This window comes from Neofelis nebulosa, chromosome 3, assembly GCF_028018385.1.
Source record: "Neofelis nebulosa isolate mNeoNeb1 chromosome 3, mNeoNeb1.pri, whole genome shotgun sequence".
NCBI lineage: Eukaryota > Metazoa > Chordata > Mammalia > Carnivora > Felidae > Neofelis > Neofelis nebulosa.
In genome coordinates this window covers 57,068,112-57,094,579 of record NC_080784.1, presented here as the reverse complement: position 1 = coordinate 57,094,579, position 26,468 = coordinate 57,068,112, and the positions used below count along the sequence as shown (strand labels likewise).

General features: G+C 38.1%; 1 protein-coding gene across 3 annotated transcripts in view; it reads left to right on the top strand.

Moving 5' to 3' along the window:
• Positions 1-26,468, top strand: part of GALNTL6 (polypeptide N-acetylgalactosaminyltransferase like 6) — a 1,200,276-nt gene that overhangs the window by 829,668 nt on the left and 344,140 nt on the right. The window lies entirely within an intron of this gene.

Here is a 26,468-nt window from a genome sequence, read left to right as displayed (position 1 = left end):
TAAGAACATTATTTTTGTTTATTCCTGCTCTGTTCTGAGCACAGGGAAAAGAATATATTTCAAAGTTTATTATGCAAAAAAAAACTATAACTTCCATTCATTAAAGAAGAAAAAAGAGGGACGAAGAAAAGAAGAGGGCGAAGAAAGGTGTGACCGTTGCTGATTTTACTGTGCATTGTTAATCATTAGTCAAAAACACATGCTGAAGGCCACTGAGCTCAGCTAATACTAATAGTCTTTCTCTTTTCTCTTCTTTGAGCTTTATAATACTTTCTTGAAATACACACACAAAACTTATTGTCCTGATATCTGGCACCTCTATGCCAGAGCTGTCGATGATTAGAGTCAGTAATTATGCTGTATCCTGAAGATAATCCATCATGGCGGGTTTTGTTTGCAGCTCCCGATAATTAATGATGATTCCACAGAACAGCAGTTACACAGCATAGAAGAAATTCATCTTCTAAAGGTCAGTGAAGGGTTGAAACAGGAAGTAAAATAAGCCTATAGCTGTTAGCTATTTTTTACCAATCAATCTTTGTGAGTTTTTTTTTCCTTTTGAAAGGCACAGTAGAAACATTCTTACCTTAATACAGGCATTGTCTGAAAACCAATCTCTTGGTTTCTTTATAATTAGAATAGGAGGGGTTTCTTGTTGATGTTTGATGTTTGTTTAAATTCCTTTAGGAAGAAAACAGATTTTGCTTAGAAAATACACCAGGAAACAATTTGCTTAGTATGTGAGTGGGAAAGGGGTGAACTACCCTCAGCACCCAAACCTCCTTCCACTCAAAGGCATATTCAAAACCCAACAAAAATATTTACAGAGACAATATGGAAACTGGACTAGCAGCAAGAAAAGTGAGAGGAGGACAGAGAAAGTCAAAGCCATGTGTGCAAGGGGAGAGTCTGAGGGAATGGTGCCAGATTCATTTATATGGGAAATGAGGTAAAGGAAAAATGTGGCAATGTATAAAACCACTTTGTTACCATCCAACAAAACCAGCGACACTCAAGTGCCTTGGTAGGCATCAGCGAAAGGGGGCTGTTTTTCAAATCTAGACACAGAGAGAAAACACAGGAAGATAGAAGTCAAAGCTAAGAATAGTCCTCAAAATTCCCAATAGTATTGACAAGGACACTGAGTTTTCCATCACAAATTGATAGGAGTTTGAATCAAGTTTCATTTAAATCTAAAAAGATGCAGTGAATCCAGACAAACCTTGGGTTTTCTAATATAGGTAGCTAACAATCGTTTATTTTGGTATTTGTGTAAATGATTTAAAGTTCTGAAAAGCATTATGTTGGTAATGGCAGAAAGACTTAACAGTGACACAGCTATCTCAGTTATTAAAAGCACCAGAAGAGAAGAAACATACTTTCTAGCCCCGGTTGCATTACCTGGAGTAGATATGTTTGTGATAAATCATTTAGATTTTCTCTACTTCAGTTTTTCATCTTAGAAAGAAAAAAACAAAACTCATGCTTAAAGACTTGATATGCCCATGAAATTCAATATAAGATGAGAATGCTTGGAAAAGTATCAACTACTTAAATAACAATGATGCCGAATGTTTCTTGCTTGCTGCTTTGTGCCAGACTCATTGCACAATACATGTATTTGATCAGGTAACCCTATCTCATCCACACAAAAATCCTATGAGATAGACACCATAACTTACTCCTTTTTACAAAGGAAGGAACACAGAGACATAAGTTGTATAGACAGTGAAAAGGATCAGGCTTTTTGGACACTGAGATCGTTTTTTGATTTGTCGACTTGGCCAGGCTACAGTCCTCAGTTCCTGAATCAAACATTAACCTGGGATGTTGCCATGAAGGTGTTTTGTGGTTGTGGTTCAAGTCCCTAATGAACTGACTTTGAGCAAGCGTGATTATCCTAGATAATCTGGAAGGCCTGATTCAGTGAGTTGAAAGGTCTTCATGGCAGAGCTGAGGTGTCCGGAGAAGGGCAGGAACTCTGCCTGCAGACAGCAACTTCCGTTCTCCCCAAGAGCGCCAGCCTGCCCTCCCTGATGGCCTGCCTGCCCTACAGATTTTGGACTTTTCTCACCAGTCCCACAAATGCATAATCCAATCCCTTGCAACACATCTCTTAATATATATCTTGCACTGTCTCTGCTTCCATGTTTCAACCCTGTCCGATGCAGACATGAACCCACGTACTTTGCCACGGGGCTATTCCGTCCCCAGCCACTTGAGCCTCACCCCTCTTTTTCTTCCTCCCTCAAGATACTTAAGAATGTACAGCAATATGTTGCTTGTCAGAAAGGGAAACAAAAGCAAGTCTAGCTGGCTCAGCCAAGATCGCAAAGTTGTTGTAAACCTAAACAAAATGAAGCTGCCATTTTTGAGAATTATACAAATGATCCCCTTCTCATCTTTCATAACCACCATCCTACAGCACTGACATCACTTTTTTGTCCTCGGCGTCACATGACTGTGAGACCCACTAGAGCATACTCCAGATTTAATACTGGACAATGGCTTCCATTAGATCATAGGACTGAAGCATAAGAAGACACAGGCATCTGTTTCATTTTCCTCAAGAGGCAAAAGCCATCAACTTTACTGCCCTTACATGATCATTAGCATTTCTCTTCACAGCTGTCACCCGAGGAGCACACCTCAAGGAAGTAAAACGCCAAGCCAGAGGGAAAACTGTCCTCAATGAGGAAGTTCGGATTGCCCTTGTCCTTATTTCAAATGCGTTGCTTAGCTGACTGGCCTTTTCTGGCTAACAGTGACTGAGTTGAAGCAGCTGCTTATCATTCATGTATTAAAAGCCGAGCATCTGTACCTTTCAAAGTCATGTGAAGGAAACAGACAGGACCCAAAGTTCCTGGTCTATTAATGGCCCCACTTACCCATGAGCACACACTTTCCTCAAGTATATCATCAGAACTCCTAATTATAATGCTATAAATTATAGCAGAAAATTAAAAGGAGCTATAGAGGAAGGAAGAAATATGAATATTACTTAAAATGAGAAGGTAATTAAGTTACCCTCTTCCCTCTGAGCCAGCTTTGGCTATTTAAAATAAGTCCTAATAACAGTGCTAAATGAACTCAAATCGCAAATGAATATTAAACCAACCTACTTTAGAAATCTCATAACTGGTTTATTAAGGTAGTTATTGTTACTAGGGAGATTTCAATCGTTCTTAAGTATGTAAAAGGTGAGTGTGTGGTTAATTTTATGTGTCGATTTGGCTGGGCTGCAGTGCCCAGACATTTGATGAAATATTAGGATGTTTCTTGAATGAGATTACATTTGAATCAGTGGACTTTGAGTAAAAGCAGATTATTCTCCCTAATGTGCGCATGCCTTGATCAATCATTTAAAGGCCTTGATTGAGTACAGACTGACTTTCGCTGAGCAAAAAGGAATCCTGACAGCAGACTGCCCTTGGATTCTGACTACAACTCTTTTCTCAGTCTCTAGCCTACCTGTCTCCCCCATCAGATTTTGGACTCACCAGGCTAAGTATTGTATTAGCCAGTGCTTTAAACTAAGTCTATCTTGGAGCACCTGGGTGGCTCAGTTGATTAAGCCTCAGACTTTGGTTCAGGTCATGATCTCGCAGTTAGTGGGTTCGAGCCCTGTGTCGGGCTCTGTGCTGACTGCTCAGAGCCTGAAGCCTGCTTCAGATTCTGTGTCTCCCTCTCTCTCTGCCCCTCCCCCATTCATGCTTTATCTCTGTTTCTCTCTCTCTCTCAAAAATAAATGAACATTAAAGAAACATTTTTAAATAAATAAAAAAATAAAAATAAAATAAATAAAATAATCCCTTTCATAAATATACACATATCCTGTTGGTTCCATTTCTCTGAAGAACCCTGACTAATACAGTGAGTAAATGGACCATGTTGGAAATAACCAGATTAACTTCAGAAATATAAAAGTTAAGAGCTTGGCTGTGTTCATAGACCAACTGCTGCTTTAACCAAGTAGTCTAGCTGACAATGTGACATTGTAGTGCCCTAGTGCTAAAAGGAACAGTCCTTAGAACACTTGCTAATATATACTCAATATCCAGAAAAGGATCAGTGGAGTCCTCATAGCCAAAATGTCCCAACTGTCTTAGTCTGTTTGGGCTATAACAAAACACCACAGACTGGGTAGCTTAAAAACTACAGAAATTTATTTCTCACAGCTCTGGAGGCTGGAAGTCTGAGATCAGGTGCCCCCGTGGCCAGGTTCTTGGGAAAGCTCTCTTCCTGTTTGCAGACTGCTGACTTCTCACTGTCTTCTCACATGGTGGAAGAGGCTAGGGACCTCTTTTGCAAGGCACTACTCCCGTTTATAAGGGCTCTGCCTTCACCACCTAATCACCTCCCAAAGGCCCCACTTCCTAACATCATCACGTTGGGCATTAGGTTTCAACATTTGAATTTTGGAGGGACACCATCAGACCATAGCACCTTCCAAAGACTTCATACTGATTTCAAGGGCCACTAACTGCCAATCTCCAGCGAAGTTCCAGGGTTTCTGAGACTTACCTAGAAATATGAACAATCCCTAGAAATAAATTTTTTAATCCAGCTAATATTTATTGAGCACCCTCATCACAAGACGGCCATGGTAAAGAGCAGTGGTATAGTCCCTGATGTCAAGGAGCTCAGAATGTGGGAGAGAAGCAGATGTTGTTCAAATAATCATGCAGTTAAGGTCTAATTACAAACTTAAGAAGTGCTATAAAGGTGGATGCCCAGTTACTAGAGAGTATATAACAGAAGCATCCAAAGTAGTCTGAAACCTGGCTACTCAAGAGTGCGGTCCACAAACCAGCAACATTAACACCACCTGGGAGCAAGTTAGAAGTGCAAGATCTTGGGGTACCCGGCTAGCTCAGTCAGTAGAGCATGTGACTCTTGATCATGTGAATTCAAGCCCCATTTTGGGCATGGAGCCTACTTTAAAAAAGAAAGAAAGAAATGCAGGATCTCAGGCTCCACCCTAGACCTGTGTTTTAATAAGATCCCTAGATGGTTCATATTCATGTTACATATGAGAAGCACCTGGCTTAAGGGATAAAGACAACTGCTTTACTGTGAATAGAGCATTTGTATGAGAAGAGTAAAGCACTCAGAATCAGAGGAAACAGTGGTAAGCATTGTTAAGGATACATTTCTATTTGCTACCTTTGCTTTCTTACACCCCCAAGTCTCTTTTCTCTTTCTCATAACTGGGATACATTGGATTACTCAGCATAGTTGGGGGAGCCATTTTATCCAACTGAAAGGAATTAGGTCCTACACCTTAACTGGGTCATTGCTCTGAGTCATAGATGTTGACAGTGGGTATGACAGCCATACCTTTAATTTTATACCTGTTTCAACAGTATCACCTCGAAGATTGTCACAACTTTATCTCTTAAACGGTGGGATTCCATCTTGCAAGTATCCAAACTTTAGACTCTCAATTATTTTTTTCCTACATACCAACTAGTCAGTTCTTTTCTGAGCTCATTTTTGTCTTGTTAGCACCCTGACTAATGCAACCAAAATTAACCAAAATCAACTACTAATTCATGCCTTTGTTCATACTAGATGGTAACTACTATGAAGGTAGGGGCCATGCCTATTTTGTTTACTATTAGATATAGCACACAGAATGAAGGGTACTCAATAAATACTTATTGTATGAATGAATGCATAAATGAATATCATTATTTTCTTGTGATTTAAAAGTTGCTGTTTCTCTTCTACTAATGATTTTATATTTTTCGCAGACATTTAAAAATATTTTTCCCCATAAGCATAAACAATTAAATACTACACACACCTTTTCATCTCCCAGGCTATGTTAAGATTTAGGTACACGTGGGTGGCTCAGTCAGTTGAGCATTCAACTCTTGATTTCAGCTCAGGACATGGTCTTGCGTTTCCTGGGATCGAGCCCTGCATCGGGATCTGTGCTGTTAGCGTGGAGCCTGCTTGGGATTCTCTCTCTCCCTTCATCTCTGCTCCTCCCTCAGTCACTCTCTCTCTCAAAATAAATAAGTAAACTTAAAAAAAAAGAATTTAAGTACAAATTCTTAATCACTTTCCCTTTCCCACATATTCAAGTTTTGATTTTTTATTTTAATAACTGAATTTTAGATGTATGCTTTTATTCATTCCATTTTACATTATGCCTTTCATTTTAGAAATCATTATTAACACATTAAGCTTGCATATGCAGAACCAGCCATAATTAGACTTAACTATAAGTTGTATGTGCTTATTGCTCATCACTGCTTCCTCCTCTTTTAAATTCTTTATTCTGGTACACTTATTGTTTGACTGCAAAACTTCCTCAATATTTCTTTGTTTTATGAAAGAGCACACGGTGAATGAATGATGTATTTCTGAATCTTTACATGTCCAAATATAACTTCCTTTTGCATTCACACAAATGATAGTTTGTTTGGATATTGAAATGGAGTCACAGGCCACATGCACTTCAAAGTTGAGAAGCACTGGTCGAGACCAGTTAGTATTGGTAGCTCTTGTGAACTCCAGCAGGAATCGTGTAAGAAACTATTGCTTTCCAGTGATCCCCCCACTGTACTCCAGAAGGACATCAATGTTAGAGAAAAGTAAACAACTGGTGGTCTCTCCGGTCCAAACAGCCAAAACTAACCCCCACCAAGTTAAGCTTGGACAGGCACCAGGGTAGGGGAATGGAATAATGATGAGTCCCGTTGCTGTGAGTGTGGAGTTCAAGCCACGTTCCCCAAATCCTAATACTCCTGTCTAGTTACTCCCCATTATGCCCACAGCATTCCTCCTCCATCACTTCATGTGGGTCAGTGGAGAGAATCTTAGGGGAGTCTACGTGAGGTTAGAGTTAAAGCTACCAATGGGAAGTAGAAAAGGAACGATAGAAGATTAGAATATGAAGGGAATTCACTGCTTGGGTGAGCTTTTGCATGTTTTGTTTTCCCCTCCAGGTGTGTTGTCATAGCCTGAAGTTAATGGAGCCCTGCACCCTTTTCCTTCTGGCTTTATTGCCTCTGTTAGGAGCTCCCTGCAGCAAATCTTCCACTTTATTTGCTGTAAACAGTCAGAGCCAAGGGAAACATTGTGATAAAGCTTGTGTCAGTCTCTGTATTCATGTTCTCTTGCTCTATAACAATCACAAATTTAGCAGTTTAAAACACCAATCTATGATCTCCTCGGCTGTAGGTCAGAAGTCCAGGCACTGCTGGCTCTCTGCTCCGGGTTTCACAAGAGGAGGGCAGGGCTGTGTTCCTTTCTAGAGGATCTGGGGAAGAACCTGCTTCCACGTTCACTCAGGTGGTTGGCAGAATTCAGTTCTATAGAGTTAGAGGACTGAGGTCTCTCTCCTTGTTGGCTGTTAGCAGAAGGTCATTGTCAGTTTTTAGAGACATTCACTGTCCTTGGCTGGGGGCTTCCTCCGGCTTCAAAGCCAGCAACAGTGGGTCGAGTCCTTCCCACCCTTGAATTCTCCTGCTCCCTCTTCCACAGCATTTATCTCACTGACTCTTCTGCCCCTAAGAGCTCCTCTGATTACCTTGGGCCCACCCAGTTCTTTCAGGATAATCTCCATATGTCTAGATCAGCTGATTTAGCAAAACTACTTCCACCTGCAAAGTCCCTTCACAGCAGTACCTCTATTAGTGTTTGATTGAATAACCAGGTAGTGGGAACCTTTGAGGAGCGTGTTTAGAATTCCGCCTACCTGCAGCTGCTTATGGAAACTATTAGCAAGAGTCTGCAAATCCTGATTTTGACCTAATTTGCCAGGTACGCTCTTAGCTCTCAGTCCTGCTTACCACTTGGAGGATTACTTGACTTCTTCAGGAAGCACTTTCTCTCACTCCTTAGGAAACCCGCTCATAATTAGTCCACCAGCGCAGAGTTATGTAGTAAGAACCACTCAATCACAATTACTTCATTAAATACCAAAAATGCCTTGGGGCACCTGGGTGGCTCAGTCGATTAAGTGTCCAGCTTCAGCTCAGGTCGTGATCTCACAGTTCCTGAGTTTGAGCCCCACATCAGCTGGCTTTCTGCTGTTAGCACAGAGCCCACTTCAGAGCCTCTGTCCCCCTCTCTCTCTGCCCCTCCGCTGCTCATGCTCTCTCTCCCAGAAGTAAATAAACATTAAAAAAAACAATACTAAAATGCCTCAGAGATTGAGATATGTTGGTGACAGCCTTCTGTCTTCCCTAAGACTTAACTATAGATTATTCTGCCCTAATGTGTCTTTGGTCAATAAAATAAGACTGGGAGAGTTCACATAAGTTTTTAACTTTAATTCACTATCTAGAAACTGGGGGGGGGGGGGGGGGGATATGAGAAAAACATATATACTGTCCTTGAGTATTGTTGCATTGATATGTTTCGTAGTGCTAATATCCTCTACCAGGAATGTGAATGAAATGGAATTGAATGAATTCTATCTTTAAAAGTGAGTTGAAAATGACAGTTCACAAGAATCCAAGAGCTAAATTCAAAATGGCAAAGGTTATATAAATCTTATATGTGTAGCTAACCCTCTAATGAAAAAGACTCACAACAGTGAAGTCTCAAATAGTTTTTGAGGACACTGAAGAGAGAAGCCACATAATTTGAGAGTGTGGTAGCTGGGAGTCCTGGAAAGAGAAAGATCAAGTCAGTATGGATTGAGGCCATAGAGAGGGTTAACTTAAAGCGGAGAGCAAAATGACAGTCCTTTCCTAATTATCACAAGGAGACTTTGGGTGCACTCCCTCTGGCAGAGCCCTGGTACCTAATGAAAAGAGCCTATCTGTCCTGCTTGGTTTATTTTGTTCCTAATCAGCAGCAGTACTTGAAATTAGCTTCACAATCTATTGCCCTGTCTCAGCTGTAAAAGCCTCTTTTCTCTCTTTTGATATTAGAACTGCCCATCTAAAGTGACAGAAAAAAAGCTCCCACTCAAAAGCTGTGTCCTTCCTCACATCTGGCCCCACTTCAAGAGGTCCATCACACGATTCAAAGGGAAGTGAAAACAAGACGCCAGAAGTGTGGTGGTGGTATTTCCAACATAAGAGGTTCTGCAAGGCAGATGTCATGGTGATTAAGTTTAGGGCCGCACGGAAGGTTGAAGGTCAGCCAACATAGGATGGAGCTACTGAACCTGAGAATTCTCGACCCCAGAAAGTGGTGGCATTAAACACTAAAATATTTTTTTGGGGGGGGCAGCTTAATTGTGTAACTTTAGTTCTAATTAAATGAGATACTAACTTCAAAATCTGTCATTTGGGTGTTGGATTATCTGATATTAATTTGACACCATTAGTACCCAAGCTATGTATAAATTGTGGGTGATAGTTATGTTTCATGAGACCAAGGCTCAAATGTGGCCACTGATTTCTTTCCTTTACTTCATTTCACCTCTGTTGTTTCATAAATGTGGCTCGCGGCCATGAGCTTAGCTTTTCTTTCACTTTATAGTAAAATAATTGGAAGGATAAACACTTCAAAACAATTTTATAATTTTGGCTGCTTGCTTTAGCCTCCAAGAAGCCCAGCAACAATTCTGAAGCCTTAGTTAGCATACCTAAACAAGATTATATTCTGGTTGTCCAAGGAGTTCTCTGAAGTAATTCCAGCTTCCATCAGCCATTCCTCAAATACTAAAGTTTCTGAAAGTATGAAAAAGTACAATATTTTCATTTAATAATCTTGTAATGTATGCTGAGTTTAGAGCCCTACAGACAGACCTGGTTCAAATCATGACTCCAAAATATACTGATTGCATGATTATGAATGGACAAAGCTCTCAAAAACTCAAAGTTTTATATTAAGTGGAGGGGCACGTGGGTAGATCAGTCTGTTGACTATCCGACTCCAGCTCAGGTCATTATCTCACCGTCTGTGTGTTCGAGCCCTGCATTGAGCTCTGTGCTGATAGCTCAGAGCCTGGAGCCTGCTTCAGATTCTGTGTCTCCTTCTCTCTCTGCCCTTTCCCCACTCGTGCTCTGTCTCTCTCGATCTCAGAAATAAATAAATTGTAAAAAAATTATAGTAAGTGGAAAGGAAAATTATCCTTTCAGGATTGTTTTAGGAATTGCAGGTAATATCTCTATCATGCCTAGCATCACAGAGAGTAAGAACTAAAAAAGAAATGGTTTTAATTTTTATTCTTACTACGTTTCACTCATGCTATTTTAGTTAATCTCAAAATATCCATGTGGAGGTAAATGGTACCAGGATTTATTTCATGTCTTTGATGAAAAGGAAGGCTAAACAAACAAAGAAGACAACAATCTACCCCAAATGTTATGGACATGGACAGATGTTGGTGTTGTTGACTGGGAGTAGACACCAGAAGCATGTTGCGTGATTTTATGTTGAATTTACCCCAGTGTAATTTCCTCCAAGTAAATGAATGGAGGGCTCACCAGAGTGGTGGCCCACCAAGGTCCAGGAGTATTGGACTATTATTGATGCTTGGACTAATGGACTAATATTGATGCCTGGGGAGACTAGATATAATAGCTAAAGGAAACTTCCAGTTGAGACTTTTGTTTGGTTTTGCCAGTTCAGCATTCATTTCTTTTTGTTATGGCCAAGTTATTATGGAATTATAGAGTGGTGGATTTTAGAGGAATTTAATAGGCCATGAAATCCAAACGTCATCATTTTATGGATTAAAAAAAAAAACCCCACAGATCAAAATTAAAGTCCAAAGAGATTAAGTGTGTGGCCTAGAGCCACATAGCTAATAAATGGCATATACCCCAATTACTTTTTTTTTTTATTCAACACATATTTACTGAGTTTTCATTATGTACAAGGCACGATGCTTGGTACTGGGCAGAGACAGATATGAATAAAGAGTCACCATACCCTGAGGGAAGCCTTCTCCAGCTCTGGTTTGTCAATATTTAGTGCTTCATATCCTCTCTGAACCCTTGTGGCACATACGTCCAGAAAGTAGAAAGAGCATCCTCAAATTGGATTTCTTAAGAGAAAAGTTTAAAATCTAACGTTAGATACTTAGCTATGAGAAAGCGAGAAAATGAAAGAATTTTAGATGTTGCCTGAAGTAATGTTTTTAAATATGAAAGTATACGATAGTTTGTGACCCAGAAAAAAAGTATAATTTGCTTAGCCCAGGAGGCTCATTTTAAGTTTAATTTATGTCATGGTCTGATGCTTTTAAATTAAACTTTACTACTTAGCCATGTAAAGTATTTGATTTTTGAAAAGACTTTATAATCGAGTAATTAACAAAAGAGTACAAGGACATTTGTAAAGTGGGGAGAAAGACTGAAAGGGACATAGCCAACTTTTAATTCCTTCCCACTGGAAGACTATTTTCCAGTCTCATTTTAAATTATTTATTTCTCTTTTGAGAGAGGAAAAAAATGACTTCTCACTTCTCACTTGTACCTCTAGGAAAAAATTTCATGAAGCAACACAACATGGTCATGGTAATAAATATTTGTTGCTGTAAGGGTGCAGATACAAGTGTCTATGACTGCTGTCTTCCACAGAGCCAAATGGGTACCACTCTCTCCGGCTGACATTGCCATCTCTCAGGTAAATGAATCCTACTGTATTTTGGTCTCAGGCAAACTGAGCAAGTAATTTCCTACTTGGTTCTGCTTTATTATATAAAACACAAAACATGCCCTTAAAAATACGGGTTATTCGTATATTATCCTAACAGGCACTGTTTTCCATATGACTCATAAAATTGAGAGGCACCTCTCAGACTGAAACAGACAGATGAGGTGGCTGCCTACTTCATTTCACACATCCACACACATTCCTTTTTTATAACTTCAGTAGCTTTCTGATTTCTCCTGAGTGATTTCTATCTGAGCAACTGCCTGAAATTTAGTCATAAAGATCTGCTTGCATCAAAAATGGGCTCTCAAATGTGACCCTTCATTTTGAAGTTAAAAGATATGAAGCAATTTGGGGGTCCTCTAAAGTGTATGAGTTTAAAGAGATGAGATTTATACAGGATTATTGATGATGCCAAAGGCAATGCTTTTTTTTTATTTTATTTTATTTATTTTTTCCTTTTTGAGCCAGTCCTATTCTTTTTCTACTTCAAAGTTCAATTAAAGACCTCAAATGCTGAGTATAATCTGTACAAGCTTTGGTTAGGTTCACAGGATCAACTTGTTCTTTTCTTGGCATTAATCATGTGCTCTAGCTAATTAAGTACTCTATCCCAAAAAAACTTGATTTTTTTCTCACAAATAACTAAAAAAAAAAAAAGAAGGTCTCCTAGTTTACTGGCTCTAAGAAACTGATCAGCTATTCAGTAGAGAACATTTTTCTATACTCATGCTTAATGACTAGTTCAACGTGTTAATTACTTTTTACACATTAAGAATTATTTGGGGTTAATTGTACAATATTTTAATATGTGGAAACTTGTGATTATGTTCACCTCTGACCCAGATCAACACTACTTGATTTTTAATAGCACTCATTACTTTCCCTGCCACATTTTTTTAAAGATATCTCTACATGGAAGAAAAGGGAAAAGGGAAAAGGGGAAGAAATGCCTTTAAATATTCACTTTCACAGCTATTCATTGTGCCTCTGTCATGCTGAAAATATTAGGCTTAATGATGTCCTTAAGTGGTTTATGGTCCAGTAATGGTTACAGTCATACACAGAAAAACCCTGAACATAGAGAATAAAGAGTGAAACTAAGTGGATCTAAAGAATTGTGGAATGACAGAAGAGGAAGAGAGTGATTCTAACTAGCAGTACAGGGAGAATGTTCTCAAAAGGAGGAAATTAATAGGGGTTTTAAGGCTAGAAGAGATTACTACAGAAAAGGATGAAAATTCTGATTGTGGAAACATCTGGAGCAAATGTGTTAGGCAGGCAAAGTTCAAGGAGCATTTGGTGGACTGAACTGTTATGGAACAGGATATATAGAAGACAGAGTGACACATGGCCATTTGAGGTCTTATGGCATGTTTGTCTCTAATTCAGATGCATTTTTTTATTTAGTATGACTGGGGGATGCAGAATATGTGACCCCCAAACAGACCACATGTGGATTGTTTTGAGGCAATAGCAGTCAAAGCCTAACAGATGCAGGAAGGTTTGTTTCTTTGTTTTACCTCTCCTTTAACTGCTTGAAATAATCTCTTTTTTTTTTTTAATTTTTAAAGTTTACTTATTTATTTTGAGAGAGAGAGCATGAGCAGGGAAGGGGAAGAGAGAGAGGGAGAGAGAGAGAATCCCAAGAAGGCTCTGTGCCATCAGCATGGAGCCCGATGCAGGGCTCAAACTCATGAACTGTGAGATCATGACCTGAGCCGAAACTGAGTCGGAAGCTTAACCAACTGAGCCACCCAGGCACCCCAAAAAGAATGTAGAAGATCCGTACAAGGAGGAAAGCTAATAATAATAATAATAATAATAATAATAATAACTTTTTACACCAGTAAGGCTTACCTACGTGGTAAGCAATTGTCCACCAAATCTTTTATCTTCCTATCTTGCTGTAAATTGTCTCCCTCCCTTTTGAAGTCCCAGATCCTTACCACCTTCTCCATAGCTCAGTATGACCTATAAGCCCAATTGCTTGACTGTCAGGGAGCCTCATATCTTTGGTGTTTGCCTGCATACAAAATTAGTATTTTTTTCTCCTGTTATTCTGTCTTATGTCATTTAATTATTAGAATAGCCAAAGAACATAGAAGGGAGAAGGTTAATTTTTTTTCTTCCCCAACACAACCAAACCTTCACAGAGACATTTTTAATCTCATAATGCTAGAACCTCAGGCAGAGTTTCCAACAATGGCCTGTTTTTTTTTTTTTGTTTTTTTTGTTTTTTTTTTTTTTTTTTTTTTTTTTTTTTTTTTCTGGGGCCTACAACTACAGGGCAATTTGGCACTAACTGTGATCTGATTGTTTACCAGGGTAGACCAACCTCCAGGGTAGAGGATTTAGAATAACCTAAGCTATAGGATATACTGCAGACAGAAGAACATTTCTTTTCTAAGAAACAAGAAATTTCCTCTTTTTTTCCCATTTGTTAACCTTTCCTTTCAAAGCATCTCCATTCTTTCATAATGACCATTTTTATTCTACCATCTTCTTTTCCATACATTGGGGGCAGCCACTAGCATAAACGGCTGTCTCAACTTTTTCTTAATCTTCTTCAGTTTATTTGTGGACATTGAAAAGGCTCTCCTGTCTCCTGCTGTGTTCATCTGTGATATCACTCTCTACTCGGAAGGCAACTGAATTAATTTCTGAGAAGGGTTTTGGTCCTGGATTTGATGGGAATACAGTCTCGCAGAGATAATTTAATGGTCTAAAACAAGGGCCAACAAATAGTTTCAGGAAAAGGCCAGAGAGTAAATATTTTAGGCTTTGTGGATCAAATATGCTCTATTACAACTACTGGACTTTCTCATTGTAACATGAATGAAGCCATAAACAATATGAAATTAATAAACATGGCTGAATTCCAATTAAACTTTATTATGGATATTGAAATTTGAATTTTGTATACTTTCACATGTCATGAAATATTATTCATCCTTTGGAGTTTTTTTCAACCTTTTAAAAATGTAAGAATCATTCTCAATTTTTCATCATAGGGATAGGAGTTGGCCCACAGGCTACAGTTACCCAGTCCCTGGTCTAAAATGTTGACGGGTGGACATATTGTGCATAATGCTTCTAAAGCATTATACATTTTTCTAGATATTATCTCTGTGAGTATGTCATTTTTTTTTCTCTGCCATGAGATGCTGACCTGGTTACTCCTGTTAACTATTGCACTGCTATTATTTCTCTATTGGAGAAAGGAAAATGGGAAAAGGGGGAGAAATAGCATCGTCTTTATTTTGGACTCTGCGTGGCTTATATATGTCACCTTATTTCATCCTGACAGCTATCCTATGTGGTATAGATAAGAACACCAATGCAGAATAGTTAATAATATTGTATGATGTATTTGAAATTTTCTAAGAGAGTAGATCTTAGGTCTTCTCACCACCAAAAACAAAACAGAACAAAACAAAATATAGGAACTATGTGAGAGGATGGATGTGTTAACTAGCTTGCTTGTAGTGATTATTTTACATCATATGCAAGTGTCAAATCATTATGTTGTACACCTTAAATACGTACCATTTGTATTTGTCTATTATACGTCAATAAAGTAGGGGAAGGAAAGAACACCAACACAGAAGGCTAAGGCATTTGCCCAAGATTATACATTTTTTTAAGTGGCAGGTGCAGGATTCCAATCTATTTGAATATCTTATACCATTTCTCCTGAAAAAATACATATGGTTTCCTTATCTTCTCCCAATAATTTCCTTTATTTCCCCAGGTTTTCCCTTAAACATAGGTATCTATGATTACTTTTTTCTCAGTTTTACTGTGTACAAAGATCTTCAGAGCAGAATTCTGGTAATTCTTATCTAATTCCATTTTCTCATTATAACTCTGGTTATAATTATAACTGTATAACTATAACATGTGAGTAAATGCATTTCACTGCAAAATTATAATCAGCCACAGCTAGGCTCTTTTGCAACAGAGTCAAAAGCAGAATGAAAGAGGCTCAAGCATGTAGACACAGGAAAATACTCTTTAATAATTATGATTTATAAAATTGAAGAATCAAGTAGCACACTTTAACTTTATTAAGTCAGTTCTTAAAATCTACATTAATTAAAGGGGATTAATAACAATCATAATGACAAACAAATTTGAGCTAGCCTCAGGGAAACATCTTTATATCTTTACAAAAGTATTTTCATCTTTTAATCTTCAACATCCTTCTGAGACAAATAGTATTATTTTCTACATTTTATACATGAAAAACCTGAGTCACAGAGAAGCTACACAGCCTTCCCAAGGTTCCCCAGGTAATAAGTGGCAGCATCAGAAATTGAACACAGTGACTCCCAACCTATACTTTGTTAAGCTAATAACAAAATAATAAAACATATTATATACAAAATTACATAATATATAAATTACATATGTAATATATTTATATATTATTATATTATTATATATAGTTATAGTCGTAGAAAGAAAGGTAAAGAAAGACATTTAAAAGTTTTAAAAGTTGTAGAGAGAAAAATTCATTAGGATTAAGAAATCTAATCATAGTTTTTAACCAGCTGCGTGAATTTAGGCAAGTCTTTTAGCTTCTTTCACCTTCTCTGTGTTTCCCTTTTGCCACTTGTAAATTGAGTCCTTGAGTCTGGATGATCGCCATGAAATCTTCTACTTCTATAATTCTATGATCCTATTTTTTTTAAAAAAACCTTCCCCTTTACTTCACATCCTGACAGGGAGCACTTCTGAGACCTCAAGCTTTATTATATAAGCCCTCTTTGATTATTTAAAATCTGTACTATTGAAGTACAATCAAAGACTGTCAAAACAGATATTTTATGTCTAGCATGGATTGAAATGCATGATTCCCTGTAGAATGCAAGGGTTACAACACAGTAATCAGTTGAGACAAAAATTTGAGATGAAAATTTCGTTTCACTGCAGAATTACAATCAGCCAGTGCTCGGCTCTTTTACAACAGAGTCAACAGCGGAATGATGGAGGCTTGAGCATGTAGACACAGAAACAGATTCCATCTGTTGACAGGAACTCTGTTCTCAATCATATCTCAACAGCACATCTCTTCTGATTGAAGAGACCCTTGGGTACCCTTTTTCCAGGTTCTGAGTGGAGGCTTGCCCTCTGCCAGTATAGCTCATGAAAGGTAATGACAGGTAATCAAGCAGAATTAATCAATTGTTAATGCCTGGTAAATAATGAAAACTTACTTGGATTGTTCTTTGTTCTGCTGAAAAAGTACACAGTGTTCTTGAAGTCTCTGGGATTCTCTGTAGTATTCTTATCTTTGTAATTTCATTTTCTCCTAAAAATTTGATTTTATTGATTCAACGGATGGAAAATGAACTCGTGTGACATATGTGTTATATCACTTTATTCATGATGAAATAAAAACAAATAGTAAAATATATAAAACCAATATCTTAAGGCAAATAATGTTTAGTAAATATAATATATAAATATACATATGCATGAAAGTATATGTATCTATAAGATAAGGTCTGAACAATGTTCTATAACAAATTATAATTTAATATAGTAAAATTAATACCTAATATTGGTATAATACTTGATGGTTTTTAAATCATTTTCACAAATACCACTTTATTCTTTAGAGAATTTATCTGTGGATATATTATTATTCCTATATCAAGGCTGAGAAGAGTGAAATTCAGAATACCAAGTCATTATTGCAAAAAATACAGAACCATTAGGTTTCAGGATGAGGACCTGAATATAAAGATTTAGAAGACAAGTCCAGTATTCTTTCCGTTTGGTCACAGCTGCCTCAGAGGGAGAATAACTCTGGAACATGCAGACTTTCTGAATTTCCTTGTGTCTTTCAGGGAAACTCTAGACCCAGGCAACTCTAAGGCATATATCTCTCTTCAGCCTCAACGCACTTCCTCAGTAGGACTTTCGCCTCTGTTTATGGTCTGGAGGGAAAAGATGGGAGAAATCATTCAATTTCACAAAATTAAAACTCTCAGAACTACAAAATAAGGTTCGAATGAGAAGGGAGATAAAGGGCAAAGGGAGGAGATACAATATGAACATCAACATTGGGTGGACAGAATATAGAATTCATAACCAGACAGAAAATAACCTAGCTAGGTAGGTAAAACAGTAACAGTATGTAGGATATCGATGGACAGATTTATTGTTTCATTATTTAGAATAAGGAAAAAAATAAATTGAGGTCTTACTTTAGAGCACTCAAATGCAATTTTACAAGAATGATAATGTTAGCATTTCTTTAAAAGATAGAGTTTAGTTCATCAATTTTTTTGTGCGGCAAATCCTTAATAAAAAGGTGGTATATCATGTATAATAAACAAATGGAATTTAATATCATAAAATACAAGTGACACTATATGGAATAGTGAAATCAAGGATAAGCTCAAAAATAGTAATATGTCTAGTAGAAAATTTGCAAAGGAATTTTCTAGAGTTTTCAGATAAAATACAGGATACCCAGTTAAATTCGAATTTTGGATAAACAAATAATTTTTAGTGTAAATATGTTCCAAATATTGTACTGCATTTTTATTTGATGAATCTGGCTTTTCTATTTTGGACTACTATAGTTAGGAAGTGTTGGTAGAAGCCAGTTATGCCAACCTGTACAATGAGTGAGATGGGACAGTACTTTCTCCCCACTTAGGAAGGGCTTTATTGATGGCTTTATGATTGTGACATTTAAAATAATTTCAGGGGCGCCTGGGTGGCTTGGTCGGTTAAGCGTCCGACTTCGGCTCAGGTCATGATCTCACGGTCCGTGAGTTCGAGCCCCGTGTCGGACTCTGTGCTGACAGCTCAGAGCCTGGAGCCTGTTTCAGATTCTGTGTCTCCCTCTCTCTCTGCTTCTCCCCTGTTCATGCTCTGTCTCTCTCTGTGTCAAAAATAAATAAACGTTAAAAAAAAAATTTTTTTTTAAATAAAATAATTTCAGCTTGGTCAATTCCATAAAGTTCTGCAAATACAGATTTTGGTTTGAGAACCTGCCTGAATGTGCAGAAGTTAATAGAAAAAAATTGGGGGAGAAAAATCTGACCCCCTACTGTATAGTGGGGTGTGTATCCATTATATTGCCTTTAATTCTTACAACACACCTACCTTTATGAGAGGTGTTTCTAACCCATTCTACAGATGAGGAAAATGAGGCTCAAAGAGAAAACTGATTTCCCAAAGTGTGAAACAGGGCTGTGAACCTGTTTCCTAGGTTTATTTCTCTCATTAGCTCAGCTTCTATTAGACATTTGGGAGTGTGTGAGACATTGTGGCCAAAGACAGAGACCCAAGCCAGCCAAACATCTTCAGGGCCAAATAAATACAACTCAAGTGAGAGGCTGTGGTGTCTGCCCTGTCCTCAAAGGGACTTGTTTGTTTCTTGGATCCTAAGGATCTATAGCGCAATACACAACCCTAGGCAGAGCCTTAGATATTCAGAGCAGGCAATAGACGTCTAATCACTTTTATACTCCATGTGCCTACTTGGTGATGAAAAATGGTTCATTGTGTCATTGTAAGGCGATATTAAAATATTTTGGATTTGAAAATGTTTGCATCCAACATGACGATTTTATTTTTTTTAATCAATGTGCCAAAGTGTATATAATAATTATTTTAACTCTTTTAATTACAAACAATTTTTAATCCTTAAAAAAGGACTTGTAGTTATGTATTTTTGTTGGAAATCCACAAAAAAAGTAATCTCACAGATTTACTAGAAACGTATGGCTCTTATTATTTGTCAATTGGCCATATATACACAGTGTACAATAACTTGCAAGCAAAGGTAATACAATCAGAAATAGGAAGGGAAAGTGTCACCGTTTAGTTCTGTTTGTAAAAGCTAAGGATGAGGCAAACCATAAGAGACTCTTAAATACAGAACAAACAAGATTGCTGGAGGGGAGGTGGGTGGGGAAAGGGCTAAATGGGAGATGGGCATTAAGGAGGGCACTTGTTGGGATGAGCACTGGGTGGTGTTGTATGTAAGAGATGAATTACTGGGTTCTACTCCTGAAGCCAAGACTACATTGTATGTTAACTAACTTGAATTAAAAAAAAACACAAAAAATCTAGTTAGCTGCTGAGCCCGTGACATGTAAATTAAACAGAGTGAAGCACTTAGTAGAAACACTGGCCCAAACCAAGCAGATTGGATGATTTTTCACAAAAACTACGTTAACTGAGAGTAGTAGTCTTTATTATAAAAGCAATAGGTAGAAGCAGGGATTGGCTTTCAGTTTAAACTGTAGGCATCATGCAGAGGCCATTCTTGTGACCTCCAGAGTGTGGCTTATCCTCAAACTCGTGGATTCACTCATCTGCCAGAAATAGAAATCATGTAACCCAGCCCCAACTTTGCAAATCCAGTTCATCCAATTTTAGATGAATCTTAAAAAGACAGATAGTTGTCCATTCTTTACAAAACTTGCTAGAGTGGAGACACGCCTCTACCCCCTCAGTTATCAGCTATTTTAGGAGCCTAACAACACGGTAAACAAGATCAAAACATTTAAAATTAAGTTGAGAAATTTTGGTACATTATCAGAAACCAGTTCATTATATCAATCATCAGATATTACATAGTACAACAGACTTGTATTTTTAATTCCCAGACTTCCAACTAGCTCATTCATTCATTATTTCATATGCACACAGTTCTTTATACATTCATTTATTTATTCAATTAACATCTATTGAGCAGCTACTCTTGACAGGTCTAGCCTTAAATGTTGGGGAATACAATCAATTGTAAACCAATTTCTGCTCTTAAGAGCCTGCAGACTTGGTCATATATATTTAAAAAAACCTGTGTGAAATGTTAAATAATAATGCAATGAATTAGATGACCCCCAAAAAGTATATGATTAAATAAGTGCTAAATAAGTAAAACATATTAGGGTGCATACGGGAGAGAAATTAGGTCATGGAAAAATAAGAAGAAATTGGTTGGACCTTTTAAATAAAGTAAAAGTTAAATGGGGAGAGCACCAGAGGCATTGGGGAAGGACAAAGTAGAGACTGAGCACAGAAAAGGGCTATTCCTTTTGATGGTTCGGCCCACTCATGTTTTCATGGCCGGATGGAGTCATGTGAACACCGGCGACACTAAGACCCACACAGTTAGTTCTTGCTAACTTCGTGACTGAAAACGGAACTCACTAGAAAATATAATAATGTGCTAATACTAAAAATGGACAACACGCTTCATATGTACGTTAATTTAACATATGGAAAGTTATTGCCGAGGAATGTGCTTTAAATATTTACCATATTTTAAATTCTTTTTTTTTTTTTAATTTTTTTTTAACGTTTTTATTTATTTTTGAGACAGAGAGAGACAGAGCATGAATGGGGGAGGGTCAGAGAGAGGGAGACACAGAATTGAAACAGGCTCCCGGCTCTGAGCTGTCAGCACAGGGGCCCGATGCCGGGCTCGAACTCACGGACCGCGAGATCGTGACCTGAGCCGAAGTCGGCGCTCAACCGACTGAGCCACCCAGGCGCCCCCATATTTTAAATTCTTAACAAGATGTCAAATGTGCTCAGTCTCTGAGTTTCCGTAACTTCCTTTTACTCAGCCAATCAAGTACCATTTCAATTTCAGGTAAAAAAAAAAAAAAAAAAATTGCATCTTCTGACACCAGCATCACCTTTGGAAAAAGGTATATCTTCCAAGTGCTACACAGTTCTGCATGGTCTTCTACATGTATAAAGGATAAGGAAGATAGTTTAAGCTTGATTATATATTTCCTTATCTATGTCTTAAATGATCTACCTCACTCATGACTGGTGTTTCACTGTTTTCTTCTACCTACCCTGTGAAGAATCCACCACTGGTATCACAAATTGGTTATTTTTCCTGCTGAGTCCAGGATTTTCCTTAAATACTATTGCTCCAAACACTAGTCAGAGTTGGTACATGAAATAAAATTTATTAGTGCACTTTAATCTACTATATTCAAAGCATTGTGTAAAGTTAAATCTAGGAAGACCTTGTATTTAATGAGCATATGTAAGGTTCTTGAGTGTTGCATTCTATAAAATATTCTAACTAGTACTTACAACAATCTTATGAGATAAACAAGCACAATAATATCCCCCTTTTACATATTATGGATTTTTACATAAATCCAGAAAGATTAACAACATTCCTAAAATCACATAGTTAATAAGGATGGAACCAATATCCAAACCCAAACCTCTAACTCCCAAGTCAAAGGCTGGTATGTCAAAAGACATAAAAAAGAATATACCAACCTTCCATCTCCTGTGAATTTAATGAGGAGGATAATCAGACAAGTATAAGTAGATGTAAGCCTATTAGATTGCTGTTAATAACAGTGGGAAAAAAACTTAATTCCCATCAACTTGAAATTGATTAAAGAAATTTTAGTTCCCATCTAAGATGCAATATTACATAGATGGTGAAAGTTATGCCTTAAGTTTATATTTATTGCCATCAAAAATGTTATGATAACATATTTTTAAAAATTGCTAAAATAAAAAATATTGATAATATCAAATGCTGGTGAGGATGCAGAGAAATTGGATCCCTCGTACACTGCCAGTGGGAATGAAGAAAAATGGTAAAACCCATCTGAAAAATAATCTGGCATTTCTTACCAAACTAAACATGCATTTATCATAACAATCCAGCAATTGTACTCAAGGGCATTTGTCCCAAGGAAATGGAAACTTATGTTCACACAAAAACCTGTACATGAATGATCATAATAGCTGTATTCATAATAGCCTGAAACTGGAAAGAACCCAGATGTCCTTCCTTCTCACTGTCAATGTATCTGCTTTTTCATCATATCACTCCCTGATTCAAAGCATTCAGTAGCATCCTGTTATCTATTTACTGAATACTGTCTGAAATTTTCAACTGGCAGTTAGGCTTTCCAGAAAGTCTCTAGTTGCTTTGTCAATCTCATGAGTGTTTTAAGTTTCAGTTTCACTAAGTTACTTTTTAACACACACACACACACACACACACACACACACACACACACACTTCATTTTCCACCTTCTATGCCTTTTTGTCTTACTGTTTCTCCCACCTAAAATGATCTTACTCTTCAAACTCCATATTTCCTAGCCCTATCCATTTGTTTCATTTACTGTTAACACACCAATTACTCTGTGATACTTCTTGCTTATTCTAGGTTGAAGGTAATTCATTTTTGTTCAGACAAAATCATTTGTCTTATGACAAAACTCCTACTTGTAGTTGCCTGTGCATAAGTTACATCTCCCTGCTAAATTTTTATTTTCTATAGTACTTAAGTTATAGTTTTGAACATGTTATGCAGTCCAATAACAGAGTTCTCAAAAGTTTCAGATGTATGGGTAAAAATACTGTGAGAAAATTGACATAAATAAGCAGAAAAGAGGAGAAATGTGGAAGGGCAGAAATGTTAACCAAAAATTCAATAAGACTGGGGCTCCTGGTGGTTAAGCATCCAACTCTTGATTTCAGCTCAGGTCATGACCTCAGGGTCCTAGACCCGCCACCCCCTCACTGGGCTCTGAGCTGGCTGGGCATGCTTAAGATTTTCTCCTTCTCCCTCTGCCCCTCCCCATTTGCAGGAGCACTCACTCAACCTCTCTCTCTCTCTCTCTCTGTGTCTCTCTCTCTCTCTCTCTCTCACACACACACACACACACACACACACACAAATTCAACAACACTAGTACAGGTGCAATTTTTGAAAACCTGGATAATAAAATATCAAAGCAAACAATTTAGGAAACCTTGTTCATTTGTTTAAAAATTTGACTAATTTTTGTCATTTGTTCATTTATTTTTCATTGGCATCTCTCCTCAATTATAGATATCTTGACTGCTAAAATCATAGCCTGAGCCAATACACCTCTTGGTGAAGATCTATGGAAAATTTAGTCCCATATCAGCCTAACTTTATCCATTTATCTGTTCACTCGTGCTTATAGTAATATCTATTCCTGTGATATCCAAAGGCACCAAGAAAAGACTAAGCAGGAATGGATTACCAGAGTAACTACAGTAAAACCATAGTCTTTCACTCTCAAGTGTGATGTGCAGAATAGTTCACTGTCCTGAAGAAGGGACTGAAGCATCTTTCTTCTCACCCACCTTCTTGTATGTTCTGAAACAAATTCCTTTGTAAGATTTCCATCCACCCATCATGTCTCTGTATTTTAAAATACTAGGCCAGAGTGAATTCTCTTTTTAAGCCTACAACTAAATAAAAACTATTCCTTTCTATAATTTAGTTAGGGAACTTAAAAAAAAAAACTGACCCAGCTTCTTTCACAGCATGTTAAAGGAGTTTGGGGAGGCAGGAGGTCTACTTCTGGCCTCATATTTTTTCCATCTGCTTGTCTTCTAGGCCAGTTAGAGGTGCAGACAGCCAATAGGTAGCCTGTCCCTCTGCGGCTCCAGATGCTTCTTGCCATCTGTCAGTTAGATATTAAACATAACAATATCCTTGCTTAGGTTTCACCAAAGAGATTACTTGAGAGTAATCTAACTCAAAGGCTATGTTAGGAATGTGATGAATATTCACAATAATTAGACCACTGCATTTAAAAAATAAACCTGTGGAGATTAGGTTTAGATGAGTGAATGGGTGCGGTCTCAGCCTACCAATCATCAGTGTTGTGGTTCTTATGATTGCAAGATGACTTTGTGGTTCTTATGATTGCAAGATTCCTTTCAACAATAACCTTCAGGAAACTGATGAAATGAGGTTTTATTACTTACAGGACCTGGGAATTACACCGCATACCTGGGACCACACAGGGAGGTTGCAAGTAGAGAGAGAGAGAGAGAGAAAGTGTACCAGTCTGGGGTTCTGCTTTTATTGGGGTTGAGGACAGGGGGCTGTAGGGTTCCACAGGCTCACTCATTATTGGCGAACCTAAAACATAGGAGGGGGAACTTAAAGCATGGGAAGAGGATTAAAAAACTAGTGGCCCAAATGGTCAGCTATGGAAATTAACCAAGGTCTCTAAAATAAAGGGGGCTGGTGGTGGGTGGTGGGGAGGAACAGCCTGATTCTTAATCTAGCTGTGGCTGTGGCTGGCAATGTGTTTATTTAAGATTGCTCTCTTTGAAGTAGATGCCTTGGCAATCAATGTTTAAGTCAGGACTCGCATTCCAAAAGGAAAAGCCAGCTGTCAGGGCTTACCCTACAGCAAATCAATTCTCCCCACACAGGGAATTTAGGGGAGCTCGTCATGCCCTGTGCTCCTGTACCCACTGCCAAATCCACCAGCCTGCCAGCCTCCGAAGCATACCCTCTGCCTTCTCTCCCCCTAGGATGGATGGTCCATCTGGGATTCCAGCCTTTGCAGCCCCTCCCTACTCCAATATGGGCCTACCCACACCCACATCACCTGAGCAGAACCTCAGGCAGGTCCCATCCCATACTGGCCAAATCAGAACCTTGATCTTAACTAGGTCCCCAGGCCATTCATAGACACAAATGCACATTAAAATGTGAGAAGTGTTGCTCTGGTCTACTTGGGAGCTTTCTTCTCTGATACTTTTTTCTCTAAGGGTATAAGTATGGAAAAAGGACATTCTGGCAACATCTTTATTCATTGTAAAGACAAGAATTCAAGTTACCTTTTTTTGTAAGTTTATTTATTTTGAGAGAGGGAAAGACAGAGCACATGAGCAGGTGAGGGGCAGACAGACAGGGAGAGAGAGAGAATCCCAAGCAGACTGCACTGCCAGTGCAGAACCCAGCGTGGGGCTCAAATCCACAAACTGTTGAGATCATGACCTGAGCCGAAATCAAGAGCCTGACGTTTAACTGACTGAGCCACCCATGCTCCCCCATATGACTATTTTATTTATTTATTTATTTTTTTTTTAATGTTTATTTATTTTTGAGACAGAGAGAGACAGAGCATGAATGGGGGAGGGGCTGAGAGAGAGGAAGACACAGAATCCCAAGCAGGCTCCAGGCTCTGAGCCATCAGCCCAGAGCCTGACACAGGGCTCGAACTCAAGAACTGCCGAGAGCGTGACCTGAGCTGAAGTTGGACGCTGAACCGACTGAGCCACCCAGGCGCCCCCCATATGACTATTTTAATAAAATAGTATATACAAGCAAATTTCTGTAGAAAACAATGTGAAAACTAGAGGCAAACACTATAAGTGTTTATTTCCTTTTTAACTTTATTAAAACTTTGTGCATCAAAGTATTGAGTGACTGAATCCTTCCTATTCCTGAACACAAGAACAGAACCCATTGCTCTGTGCTGTCCTTTGAGTTTCTGTGCCACTCCAGGAATGAGCTGTTTCTTCAAAGGATCCAATCATATATACTCTTTCACTGCACTTTAAATCACCTGTATTTTGTTTGTGGGCCTCACCCCTCTGTGGGCAAGATGATGTTCTTTTGTGTTTTGTTTCACATTTAGTCTCACACGCATAAAAAAACACAATAATACAACAATTCCTTACAAGAACTTCACATGGTCACGTTTTCATCTGGTTCTTCCAACCGTGTGGTGCAAGTAACGTCAGAATCCTCATTTTCCAGGTTAGACACTGAGCCTCTGAGAAGTCTGGTGACTAATCCAAAGTCTCAAAGCCAGTAAATAAATGACAAACCCTATCCTTAAAGCCAGTGTTGTTGCTTCTAACTCAGTGTATGAATGTAATTTTTTTCCCTACCAAGTCAGATAAACATGCTGAAACACAAACTTCTTTTGAAGCATCTGTATTTCACAAATTTTTGCTGTTAGTCTGAAAAAAACAAAAACATATATACACAAACACACACAGCGAATACTATTCAACTCCTGAGAACTTGTACCTGAAATTTCTGTCTGTATCATATTTGATAACAAGGGCGATCTACATGTGA